The sequence below is a fragment of the Mirounga angustirostris genome, unplaced genomic scaffold, assembly GCF_029215605.1.
Source record: "Mirounga angustirostris isolate CCGP_5_RB_7025 unplaced genomic scaffold, mMirAng1.0.hap1 SCAF_11, whole genome shotgun sequence".
Lineage (NCBI taxonomy): Eukaryota > Metazoa > Chordata > Mammalia > Carnivora > Phocidae > Mirounga > Mirounga angustirostris.
This window is the reverse complement of record NW_026991719.1, coordinates 122,167,027-122,177,255: the sequence shown is the minus strand read 5'-3', so window position 1 is coordinate 122,177,255 and position 10,229 is coordinate 122,167,027. Positions and strand designations below refer to the sequence as shown.

The 10,229-nt window shown below is 50.7% G+C and overlaps 2 long non-coding RNA genes across 2 annotated transcripts; both read left to right on the top strand.

The window, feature by feature from the left end:
• The first annotated feature begins 671 nt into the window (after nt 1-671).
• LOC135362043 (uncharacterized) lies at nt 672-2,546 on the top strand. The gene is made up of 3 exons (XR_010406331.1): nt 672-1,343; nt 1,459-1,602; nt 2,474-2,546. It is a non-coding gene; the product is annotated as an uncharacterized LOC135362043 (long non-coding RNA).
• Nucleotides 2,547-2,898: 352 nt separating this feature from the next.
• Nucleotides 2,899-5,813, top strand: LOC135362042 (uncharacterized). Its single transcript, XR_010406330.1, has 4 exons — nt 2,899-2,996; nt 3,443-3,580; nt 4,797-4,926; nt 5,105-5,813. It is a non-coding gene; the product is annotated as an uncharacterized LOC135362042 (long non-coding RNA).
• The last annotated feature ends 4,416 nt before the right edge of the window (nt 5,814-10,229 follow it).

The window sequence follows — 10,229 nt, the reverse complement described above, 5'->3', positions numbered from 1 at the left end:
CAGCTTTTGTGTGTTCCTGTCTGTAAAAGTCAGGGACTGTGATTTATGCGGGTAAGACGGTTTAAAGCAGGACTGAGGCTGACATTTACAAAACCCTTGCCCTAATTTATTGTCGTTTCGGGTGTGCTTTGGAAAGAACCTTTGCAGGTGATTTATATTCAAAACTCATTATTTACTTAACAGGTTTTATGAATTCATCTCTTCCACACTATTGAAAAAGGTATCCTTGTATTTGTGTTAAGTGCAGCATGAGTTATTGTATGAATAAATCATATTAAATTTGCCATTATCATTGTGTGTGCAGTTCTTGCTGCTGTTTTGGGACTGCTTGATGCCGCCTGAAAATCCGTGAAGCCGGTTAACAGACCTCCCTCCTGACGTGCAGTTTCGCCCCCTTACAGTACCCGACCTGCTCCCACCCGTGGGAGGCCAGGCCAGGCAAGGGGGGCGGGGGAGGGGCTGGTTCTGAAAGAGCCGAGTTATTGGTGGCAGCTGATTTCTCTCAGCTTGCCCTGCAGTTAGAGACTCCCCAGAAAGAAGGAGGAAGGGGGGTCACCAATCGGGTAGGCCTCCATTTAGGGAAACCACTGAAAGGAAGGCTGACTTGTCCTCTTGAGGGAAAAGGGTGGGTTCGTGGGGTGCCAACTGGAAAAGAGCCCACTTAGTGCTTTTGACTTAAAAGGGCTTTAACAAACCCTGGCTTGTCATTTCCACCTTTCCTTATCGATGGCTTTGAGTGAAGATTGGGAAGGCATGCCTATCACATTTGGGGAAGAAAGTGAGAACACCGGAAGACGTCATAAACTTCTGAATGGGTCAGGACAGGCGGGGAGGATTGGGTCCATCTAAGCAGGTGAAGTGTGTCCAGTGGATTTATTTGCTGACTTATTCATTGTGATGAGGCAATACACCAAGTTTATTGGTCCGCAGTTTAACAGGCACACACAGGTATGCAACAACAAGGCATTTTCTATTTCATCCCACGCCCGGCCAGCTCTCTGTCCTCAGAGGCAAGCATGGGTACCCATTTCTTGTGAACTGGTGAAGTTTGAGAAGGATAAATGTAGGCCTAACAACTGGGCCCCAGGACCAAGGTGCTAAGGAGGGATGACCCAAGGGAGCAGTGTCACGTGTCCGAATGAACCTTCAACATTTTGGTCAGCGGCTCAGTGCGGGACTTCATGCAATGTAGGTGCCAGGAGTAAAAGCGATGTCTGGCTCCATCCGGGAATCCGGGAGGAGGGAGGCTGTCGGCTGCTCTGCCAGCACCTGGAGAATTGCGTTTAGCTGAGGACCTGGAGCTGTCGTGGAAATTCGGACCCACGGGAGCCCCGACGTGTCAGGTGAGCAACCGTTGAAGGAGGAATGTTCAACTTGGAGGAAAGAAGACTTGGGAGTAGGGTGGGGGGTGATGAGGCATGAGGGGCAGAGCATGGCATGGTCTTGAAATCTCTGCAGAACCACCCTAGGCCAGAGAGATCGGAGCAGCTCTCACGGCCCCCAGGGAAACACCAGCACTGGATGCTGCAGGGGTGCGCTTTTGGACAGCAGCTCGTGGTGGGGAGAGCCTGGTCCTGCACCTGGAGAACTCTGTCACCTAAGGTACGTCAGCTTCGCCTGGGCTGGTGGTTCTCTGTGGGGGTGGGGGACCATTCTGCCCTCAGGGCACATTTGGCAACTTCCGGACTCATCTTGGGTTGTCATAATCGAGAGGGGGCAGCTACTGGTGTCAAGGAGGGGAGAGGCCAGAAATGACAAGAGGCACGCCCAGGGCAGCCCCCACGACAGAGAGCCGACACAGGCAATCATTTGCCAGAGAACTAACTACTAAGACCCCTTCTGTCCCTGAGACATTTATGATTTGGAGAGTACACACTCAATTATTAAAAGAACTTGCTGACTACACAAGGTGAGTGGCCCTTTGCATGTAGACTTGAACATCTTTTTTTAAGAATTTTATTTATTCGGGACGCCTGGGTGGCTCAGTCAGTTAAGCGTCTGCCTTCGGCTCGGGTCATGATCCCAGGGTGCTGGGATCGAGCCCCGCATCCAGCTCCCTGCTCCGCGGGAAGCCTGCTTCTCCCTCTGCCTCTGTCTCTCTCTCTGTCTCTCATGAATAAATAAATGAAATCTTTAAAAAAAAAAAAGAATTTTATTTATTCATTTCAGAGGGAGACAGAGTGCCCGCGATAGTGAGTGAGCAGGGGGAGGGGCAGAGGGAGAGGGAGAGAGAGAATCCCAAGCAGACTCTGCATTGAGTGCGGAGCCTGACATGGGGCTCGATCCCACGACCCTGAGATCATGACCTGAGCCGAAACCAGAAGTCTGACACTTAACTGACTGAGCCACTGAGACACCCCTTGAAAATCTTTAAAGAGGGCAAGGAGCTTTCAAATCAAGATGAAGAATTTAAAACAACAACAACAAAACACTTCTCTAGTAATGGTTGAATTTCTCCTTTCTCCCTGTCCAGAGAGACTCCCGTCTCAGTTTGCTCCCCCTAGAGAAGAGGAGTTCTATATACTAGGTAATTTCTTTTCAAAAACTATATTGGATTCTCCGTTATTGCAAAAGTGTTTTACATATTCATCACAGAAAAATTAGAAAAATGTACAAAAGCAAAGGCAATAATCCACCAGCACAGTTACTTGGCGTAGCCCTTCCTAGGCAGAATATATTAAACCATTGGACCCTATTCTACATCCTGTTTGTTTTTCTATTTTACAACCTGTTTTTCATGCTGCATAATTTCTAAGGGCTTTCTCAACTCCAACTTTCTATGACACCCAAATCTGAAGCCTTTCCTTGTGAGCATGTGACAGTTTCCTGGAAGACAAAAGCAGAAACCACAGAGTTTCCTTCCTCTTCCCCTTCAGCTAGTAAACATGAGTATTTCTACCAAGGTTAAGACTGAGACTGCTGCTTTGCCCAGCCTTGGCCGTCACAGCGCCATGGGGTGTAGACATCCACCCGCAGACCGTGTGGATTTTACCCCTGTGAGTATATCCTGAACCCGTCCAGGTCTCTATCTCTACCAGTACCATTTTGTGTCCCCATCCCCTCTCACTGGGACATGCAACCACTTCCAGTTCGCAGGGTTCTTTGAAAAGATGATCTTGGAAAAACGCAAATCTGATGGTATTACTGCCCGCTGTTTGCATCTCCCCCACCCTCAAATATTTCAATGGCTCCCCACTGAAATGAGGACAAGCAGAAAAATACTTTCACCTGGCCTTTGTGTATGCAGTCCCTCCAGGGTCTGGCCCCTGCCGACTGGCCACAACTCCTTGTCCCAACTCCTACCCTGTCTTCCCGAAGACGCCCGTAACAAATATTTGGAGAATGAATGAGGACAATCTTTATAATGGCAGCATTGTTGTCCAGAACCCCCCGAAGCCTCTACTGCCGACTCTTCAGCTGTTACAATTTCGTTTCTCCGCAGAGAACACCGCTGTGCAATCATCTGTGTGCCCTTGTGTAAGCATTAACGTTTCTCTGCAGACGTGGAAATTGTAGAACTGGAAATTCGGGTCAAAGGTGTGTGTAGAGGACACTTGTCACAATTTCGGCCACCGGGATCGTAAGTGTCTTCGTCTGCATGGGAAATTGGCCGTGCTATTACTTTGGGGGGGGGGGAGGCAGAGTCCACTTGCTACTGTAGAGGTCCAAAATGCTGGGTGCCCGCTTTCCCTGTGGCACCCTTGTGGCTCGAATGTGGGCATGTGACCTTGACCTAGCTAAGCAGACGCCTTCCTCCCAGTGTGTAAAGCGGGAACTCTGGCGACTCCAGCTTTGTGCCAGGCTCCACGGTAATGGCCCTGGTGTCGCCAGTTTTTACAGTGTGATTTCAACTGTGGTCATGGCGGCTGCCTGGTCACCTGTGTCCCTACCTGGGCCTAAGACTGCAGCCTTCAGCCTTCCCTTGGGTTCCCTGGGACTCAATAGCTTTAAAAAACAAACAAACCCGTTTTCTGCTTTAGGTAACTAGAGTCGGTCAGGTAACTAGATCGGGCTCCCGATTCATGTAGTGTGTGCATTTGGCAATCTGGGAGCTGGGGCCAAACTGGCCTCCAGAGAGGTTGCACGAATTTACACTGCCATCAGCAGGCATCTGGCACCTGGGTTTATACCCCTCCTCTGATACTTCTGTCGCTTTGCAATGACCTCATTCTAGAAGGGGGCATTCCTTATGAATTTCTCTATGCTGAGCCTCTAACCCAGCGTGTGGCACATTTTAGGCACTCATGTGTTTGCTGAATGGATGAAGGAAGGAAGGAAGGAAGGAAGGAAGGAAGGAAGGAAGGAAGGAAGGAAGGAAGGAAGGAAGGAAGGAAAATAATTCTTTTTAAGAGTTTGACCAGAGGCCTCATAGCTAGAATTACAGACTCAGAGTCGGGAGGCCAACCATGCAGCTCCTCATTCCAGGAAGGGAGCTAAAGCCCAGAGGAGGGAAGCCACTCAGCCAAGAATTCGCAGCTAGCCTAGAGGAGCAGACCTCAGACCCAACCTACCAGGTCTACTCTGTGGTTACCTCCCTGTCCAGTTTTGCACGGCCCCCCGGCAAGGGCTGCTTCCCCGGGCAACATTCCTCTCCGTGGGTGTCCCCACCAAGGAGGGAGATTTCAGCTGAAATGATGTGCAAATGAGCCAGCCGAAAGCTGTGAAAAATTGCCTTTGTGTGTACCTGGAAGGCACCAAGGTGTGTGTGTATGAGTGTGCGGAAGGATCAAGCGCCCGCCTCTCTGTGGTCATATTTTTCATTTCCCTTTATTCTTTGTATTCCTTTCAAATCAAAGGCAGAGAGCCCCTTGCTCCGAGCTACATATATGAAAATGAACAAGGTTATGGGAGTCGTGTGTGTTTTCAATAACCGATCAGTAGTGCCTCCTTTTCTCGGAAATGAAGCAAGACTGTTGCTAGTTGGAGGTAAGAAGCAACGGGTACGAGTGGGGGGTCTTAATTCCACTCCTTTTGCCTTGCCCACATCCCCCAGCTCTCCATTTGAGTGTAACCAACTGGCAGAATAAGAATCAATTCTGAGCCCAGCCGCCTCTCATCTATTTAAAGGATTTTTTTTTTTTTTTTGACGTTTCCATCACCGCAGCTTGATAGTTAAAACTACTCACAAAGCCCAGTCCGGTTTGAAGAGAACATCTGTGAAATTGGGTCAGCAATGGTACACTGGCATGCAAGATGAAATATAACCCTGGTCTGGTCGGAGCTTCACAGCAGCAGAGCGCAGCTTTGTCTCCACGTGGCGCACTTGGATTTGTGTCTTTGGGCGGAGATCCTTCCACCCAGCCCGGGCCCCTGGGCGGCCAAGGGACGCCGTGTCTTCCGCAGCCCAGGGGCCAGGCTCTGGTCCCTCGCCGGGTGGTGCCGACAGCGTGCGGTTCCCCGGGTGACCACTGGAGGCCGCTGTGGCACCGAGAACGCGCGGAGGGCGCCCAGCTGGCGGACGGGGCGTGTCCTAGGAGTAATGACTGTCACACTCACACGCCGACTGTTCTCGAATTCTAGTCCAGGATTTAAAAGACACTGTTATGAATTAACGAGAATAAAAGACTCGGCAGATGAAGCGCGGGTCTCGGATCCCCTGGGGTTGTTTTCTAACTGCTTTCTAACTCATTTTCCCCCCTCTGGGACTGGGTTTCATTTGCATCCCACACGAGGCAGGCTTTCGATACGGCGAAAACGTCCTCCAAAAATGACACAAGAGGAAGAAATGTCGCGGCGGCAGCCTGTAGTATTGAGCCCCAAATACTTTGGTGAAACAGAATATTACCGTGTTTTCTCCATCACCCGGTATCGGCAGCAGGTACCAGCCACCAAGGGGGCTGCAGGTAAAATCTAGGACGTGCAATTAAATACGAATTTCAGATGAACAATGAATAATTGCTTTCTATAAGTATGTCCCAGATATCGCGTGGGTCATACTTAAACAAAGATTTGTTGTTTATCAGAAATCCCAACTTAACTGGGCGTCTTGGGTTTTGATTGGCCAACTCTGGGCACCTGACACAGGAAGGGTGACTCGGGTTGGGTAGCAACGAGCTGCCCTGAGGGAACTCGGAGACTGGCGTGGCCAGGGCTGAAGCTGGGCACAACAATCCTAATCCAAGGTGCGCCGTAATAAATGCCACATGTTCAGACAGAGAACGAATAGGCTCTCAGACCTGCCTAGCGGTTAGGGGTCTCAGACGAAGGGATTTGCTCACTTAGGAGCAGCAACTGGAGGTAAGGTTCTCCTTTTCTCTATTTGGTTACCGACCTCGCTGTAACACCTACACGGGCGCACTGCCTTTGGGGGACTCGACGCCAAGCCCCACTGAGTGCATCCAGTGGTCACCATGTCCTGGCTCTGGGAGGCCCTGTGCACACGGGCTGCGCTGATACGGGTCCTGCCCCTGGTGTGGTCCCCCCAGGCCCCACGGTGGGCCTGGGGCTGCAGGTAAGACCAGCAGTAGATTTAACTCTGAGCTGCCAGAGAAGGTGGCGCATCAGGCCTTTTGAATGTGGGGCTCCTGAGGTCCCAATGCATTAATGCTTCCCGCCTCTGACTCCTCACGAGGCCCTCCCATCTGACTGGAGGTCTCCAGGACTCAGTGGAGACATGCGGTCCCCAAATTTCTATTTTCTGGTTTGGCAAATAAACCAGATTTCCTGAGGAGCCCCCAATCTCTGGTCCTCTGGTCCCCTCTTTTGGGTCTGCTTGGAACATCAGCTGGCTCGGGGAAAACCTGAGCCTCGGTTGACCCCATTCTGCCACGTGAGAGCTGGATGACCTTGCACAAACCACTTAACTTCTCTGGGCCTGTTTCCCCCCAGGGTGGGGGGGGGGAAGGGGGAGGCAGAGCTCCTCGTGCTGGGTGTTGGGAGCCCTCGGTGAGCTGAGACCATACCACGCCCGGGCTGCATCTGGCATCTTCTCCTCTTTTCCCAAACTCCACAAGGTGGAGGAGAAGGTGGGACTCTCTTGAAAGTGATGACTCTGCACATCCCAGGCCACCACTGCCGGAGTGGAAACAATTAAGAGGGAAGCGGGTCTCTAGTTAGGGGGTACTTCTGAAAACAAACAAACAGCTAGTTAATCGAATTATCACTTGGCAAGTGTCAAGGTCCGGGACAATTATTTGGAATATTTCTTCATTGTTTGCCGAGGTCATGAGGACCTGCAGGTTAGGGATTGTGTTTCCATCTCTGCCCTCTCAGTACTGAAATTCGAGCCCTGACCCTGACCCTGACAGTGCCCCATGGGGTGACCTGGGACAAATCTCCTTCCTGGATCTGGGTCTCCCCAACCAGGGGCTATCCTTCCCAGCTGTCATACTCCAGAGTCCTGTGAAAGGCCAACTCTTCTCTACACGGGGTCTGTGTTGCTATTTTGCCTCCGTGGAAGGCTCTGGCTGTGTCCGTCTCCGTCACCGTGTCCCACTCGCCTGTGGCTGTGCATGCTGCGGCCCTGCCGTCGGCCTCGGGAGGGCCCGCCTTTCCATGACCACAAGCAGAGCTCATGGGGGCTCCATCTTCCAGGGGCTGCCCGGCCCAGTGTCAACAGAGCGTGGTCTCTGGAGCTGGTGGGTTCTGGAAGCACTTTGGTGGACAGGCGAATGAGCTCTAGGCTCGCATGTGGAGCCTCGAGAATAACAGGACTAGCTCTGTGACTCTGTTCTTTTCTCAGCCAGCTCCTCTAAAGGCCCCTGGAGTGAGAGACTTTGCACTAACTCACTGTGCCTGGAGGTGTCCACTCACCCACGTGACCCCTTTCTCAGCCCATCAACACAGGGTCCGGTCCACTCCTGGCTGGGGCCGCACTAGACTCAGCTGTGAGTGGCCCTGCAGATCTGGGCTCGAGGAGTGACGCTTCATTTCCAGCTCCAGGCCCCCGGGTGTGAGGTTTTGCAGGGAGGGGCGGTCTCTGCAGCCCGGCAGGAAACAGAGCAGGCTTGAATCAGCACCCGAGTGGTGGTAGGGGGGCGGGCAGGGGCCGGTGGGGCTGGGAGGCACAGTTGGCTCCAGCTTCAAGGGGCTGGTAAGACACCAGAGGTGGGAAAAAGAGGCAGACACCTTGAGCTGCTACCAGATTCCGAAAGCACGGTGATGCGTTTCAGAAAGGGGCGGCCAACAGGTGCCTTCTGGCCCACCAAGCCCCACTGACTGTGGAAGGCTGCCTAGGGCGCGTCTTGAGAACGTTTCTGAGGAAAAGAAAGATCAACTCATGGTGTCTGCCATGGACACCGGAAGGGCGTTCGAGGCAAGTGTTTGCCCAGTCTTCATGGGTGGAAATGGTGCCGTCGAGGAGATAGGGCCTCGGGCTGAGCGCTATATCACAGTAGTTTTGTGACTTCAGCAAGTCACTTGGCTATACGTTTGGGTGTATGTATATATATTTGTATGAATATATACTCATATATATATAGAAAGAGAGGGAGGGAAAGAGAGAGCGAGGGACACAGAAAAAGAGAGAGATTTATGATTCATTTTAAGGACTCAAGGGCTGGCAAGTCTGAAATCTGCAGGGCAGGCCAGCAGGCTGGGGGCCTTGACGAGCTGCTCTTGCAACTCAAGTCTGAGGGCCGTCTGGAGCGGAAGTCCTTCCTCTCTGGGAGACCTCAGTCTTTTTCTCTTAGGGCCTTCAACTGAGTGGATGAGGCCCTCCCCTATATGGAGGGTCATCTGCTTTGTGATCCGCTTTCCTCAAAGTCTACTGATTTGAATGTTAATCACATTAAAAAAAATACCTTCATAAAACATGTAGACTAGTGCTTGACCAGACAACTGGGCACCAGGCCCTAGTCAGGTTGAGACATGAAATTAACCATCACAGAGGTGCTCTCAGGAAACACCTGCAGAGGAATGAAGAGATGATACAGGAAACTAGCCAATAAAGGACATGTTACCAAGCCAGCTACCACTGAGGGCAAGAGGGGTTTAATCCTGGCGATCTCTAGGTACCAGAGTAGAGCACGTGCCTCTGAGTTGTCCTGCCCAAGGGGTGAAGGAGCTGGGTCACTCATACACGAACCCCCATCAGTCATACGCTCAGAGCTGTGGCTAATTCCTCACCCTTCCGGGCTGCCACGTGGGCAGGGGGCAGACACTAGTGGTCAGACAAAGGGACTCAGGTGCTGGCAGCGGGAAGTCGGGCCAGTATGCATGGAAACAGGGCTGAGGGACATGGGGGGCACCGAAGATGTCTATAAAACCGGGGAGAATAAATAGTACATCCTCAATCCCCCACCTCATTGAGAGTTTGTAACAGTAAGACGAGAAAATAGCTATGAGAGTACTGGAACTTTTATCTTTATAAAGGAGGTATAGTTAATTATTTAATTAAAAAGTTAGAACTTTAACCTAAATACCCTGTTTTTTGAATATTCCATTTGATCCAGATTGTACCGATGGATGCCATCTCAGGCTAATTCCTGTTCATCTTTCCAGTCTCAGTGAGAATGTGATATTTTCCAGGAGGCCTTCTTCATCCCCTCTGGCCAGGTAGGTCTCCAAGCACCCTATTTTTTTCCTTTAGAACATTTCCCAGCTCCGTGAAGGAAGGAACCATGTCTTTCTTGTTTACTCTTGATACCCCAATACCGATAACAAGTACCTGAAACATAGTAGGTGCTCAGTAAACATTTGACCAAAAAGATGAAGGAGATGTGGCAGAAAACCTTTACTGGAATTCATTACCAATTGATGAATGCTATAAAATAAATTCATATAACTCAAACTGGGATCAGAAAGGATCTTTGGGAACCTGCTTTAATGAGGAGGCAATAGCACTTTTATCAATGTGTTAAGTAAATGGGCACTCTTCAAGTACTGGAGGGAAGTTACACCCTTACATAGATTGACCCCTGAAATTATGTTTACACTACTAATTTCCTGGGAAAACTCTTTCATCAAAGGTAGTCTGTGTCAGTCCACATGGGCTGGGTTATGCTGTGGTAACAAACAACCCCACACATCTCATTGGGTAACACAACTAAGTTCAGTTTCTCATTCACATGAATTTTCCAATGCAGATCAGCAGGGGGCTTTGCTCTTCATAGTTGCTGGAATGCAGGCTGGTGGAAGCTCCCTTGTCCACCCCTGCTTTCATCGTCACCATGGTGGCAGCCAGGAACACCGAGCATCATGCCCTGGCTCTTCCAGCGTCCACCAAAAGTGACGTGGTTATATATCTGATAAGGCATTAGTATCTGAAAGACATAAACAATTCATACAAC